Source organism: Gossypium arboreum, chromosome 13 (genome assembly GCF_025698485.1).
Source record: "Gossypium arboreum isolate Shixiya-1 chromosome 13, ASM2569848v2, whole genome shotgun sequence".
Lineage (NCBI taxonomy): Eukaryota > Viridiplantae > Streptophyta > Magnoliopsida > Malvales > Malvaceae > Gossypium > Gossypium arboreum.
The window spans coordinates 19,804,060-19,806,945 of NC_069082.1; the positions used below are offsets into that span (position 1 = coordinate 19,804,060).

The following is a 2,886-nucleotide window of genomic DNA, read 5'->3' on the forward strand; positions in this document are numbered from 1 at the left end:
TTTAGATAATTAGTTAATTAAAACAAAACCCCATCATTCTTAGGCTAATAATAAAATGATAGTCATTACTAGTACTTTTAGTTCCTTTGGGTTCGACAATTCGATCTTGCTAAAACTATACTACTGTTCGATAGGTACACTTGCCTACATCACGATAATAGTTAGTTCAAGAACGAGTAATTATAAATATTTAAAACATATCATGAAATAATGCGATCAAGTTTTTGGTGCCTTTGTCGGGGAACTGAAGTATTAGGAACGCTTAATTTTTATTGCTTTAGCCATTTATTTTTCTTGCAATTTAATTTATTATTATTATTTATTAACCTACTCTTTCTTTCTCTTGGCAGGTTTTCATAGTTTATAACTAGAAGAAACCGTCAGGGCCACTACTTTTTGATGAAGAAATTGATCGCATAGTTCGTAGAAACCAAAGGGAAATAAGGCGAAGCTTAAAATACACAGAAAACGAGCAAGAAGACGATACTCAACCCCCAACCGAAGAGATGGCTGAAAACCAAGGCAATCAGCTACCTCCTGCAATTGTGGTTAATCAAAATCCTGCTCTATGCACTATGTATGATTATGCTAAACCTTCTTTAACAGGAACTGAATCTATCATAGTTAGACCTACTGTAGCTGCAAATACTTTTGAATTAAAACCTAACACTCTTCAGATGAGACAACAATTTGTTCAGTTTGATGGTTTGCAGGATGAAGATCCCAACGCTCACTTAGCAAACATTCTGGAATTTTGCGATACATTTAAAATTAATGGCGTTTCTGATGATGCCATTCATCTTTGGTTGTTTCCCTTTTCATTGAGGAACAAAGCTAAACAGTGGTTGAACTCGTTACCACGAGGTTCAATTACTACTTGGGAACAAATGACCAAAAATTTTTACTAAAATATTTTTCCCCAGCTAAAACGGCTAAATTACGCAATGATATCTCTTCTTTTGTGTAGATGGATTTAGAAACACTCTACGATACATGGGAGAGATACAAGGACCTTCTGAGAAGGTACCCTCACCATGGGTTACCGCTTTGGCTCCAAGTACAAACATTCCACAATGGTCTGAATCCTTCGACTTGGAAAATGGTTGACACAGCTGCTGGTGGAACCATCAACAACAAAACACCGGAAGATGCCTATGAATTTATAGAGGAGATGTCACTGAATAACTATCAGTGGCAAGTCATGAGCATAAAGCTAACGTAAACAGCCAGCGTTTATAACGTCAATTCAGTCACCATGCTCTCTAATCAGGTAGAACTTTTGAATAAGAAAATTGATAGTTTTCTTAGTTCTTCACAGGTTCACCCAGTAATGTAGTGCGAAGCAAGTGGAGATGGAACAAATCATTCGGAATACCAACCTTATGGCTACAACATGGATAACGAGCAATTAAACTACATGTGTAATAATCCTCGACCTCAAAACAATCCATATAGTAACACTTATAATGCAGGTTGGAGGAACCACCCAAATTTCTTGTGAGGCAGTCAAGGAAATCAAGGACCACAACATCCTCCGGGCTATCAACTACCACCCTACCAATAGGAAAAGAAGCCAAACCTTGAAGAGATGCTCTCAAAGTTTATATCAGTGTCGAAAACTCATTTTCAGAACATTGAGACAGCAATTAAAAATCAACAAGCATCGATCCAAGGTCTCGAAACTCAGATAGGCCAGCTTTCCAAACTGATCTCTGAACAACCACAAGGTAGTTTGCCAAGTAATACCGAACCTAACCCAATGGAACTACTCAACGCAATCAATATTCAGGATGACGAAGGAGACGTTGAGCCTGAACCAAAACCGAGGTAAGAAACTGTGGTAAGTAAAGGTCAAGGTGAGGTATATCAAAATACAAATAAACAGTGACTGTCGAATATAAACATCATGTGCCATACCCCAACGTGACAAGGAAAGACCGCTGACATGAACAATTTGGTAAATTCCTTAAACTTGTTAAAAAATTACATATTAACTTACAATTTATTGAAGCTCTATCGCAGATGCCAAACGCAATGAAATTTTTAAAGGAGCTTTTAGCAAATAAGCAAAAGTTGGACGAGGCGTCACATGTGGAGCTGAACGCAGTCTGCTCAGCCATTTTCCAAAATAAACTACCCAACAAACTAAAAGACCCAGGGAGTTTTACGATTCCTTGCTTAATTGGTAGTTTAGATGTTAATCATGCATTAGCTGATCTAGGGGCTAGTATCAATGTCATGCCTTACAAAACGTTTAAGCAACTAGGTCTCAGGAAACCCAAACAGACTAGGATGAGCATTCAATTAGTAGATAAAACTATAAGATTCCCTAGAGGTATTATTGAAGATGTGCTAGTTAAAATTGATAAATTTATATTTCCCGTTAATTTTATTATTCTAGACATAGAAGAGGATAAAAACAATCCCTTAATTCTAGGAAGGCCCTTTTTAGCAACTGCTAAAACCATCATTGATGTTGGCACAGGTGAACTTACACTACGAGTGGGAGACGAAACAATCACCCTTCAAGCTCGCAATTCTGGCAACACATTAGGAATTGAAGGTGATCATTTAAATCATTCTACTAAAACTAACCACATGATACAACCCACTTTGCAGGAGATAAGTCTGAAGGAAGTACACGAGTCATTCTCAAGTAAAGGACCTGTTGAAGTACACGAGTCATTCTCAAGTAAAGGACCTGTTCATAAAGATCAAAGACTACAAATTGAGGAACTCGATGAATGGCGGATGCACAAACCAAGAACACCCGACAAACTGAAACTATGCCAAAACAAGCTCGATACCTCTCAAAATCAACTTAAGGTTGGTGATAAGGTCTTATATGGTGCCGCAGATCCCCACATTGTCACTACCACACCGAAT

General features: G+C 37.7%; 1 non-coding gene across 1 annotated transcript; it reads right to left on the bottom strand.

Moving 5' to 3' along the window:
- Nucleotides 1-934: 934 nt before the first annotated feature.
- LOC128287247 (small nucleolar RNA R71) lies at nucleotides 935-1,041 on the bottom strand. Its single transcript, XR_008277942.1, has one exon. It is a non-coding gene; the product is annotated as a small nucleolar RNA R71 (small nucleolar RNA).
- Between the last annotated feature and the right edge of the window lie 1,845 nt (nucleotides 1,042-2,886).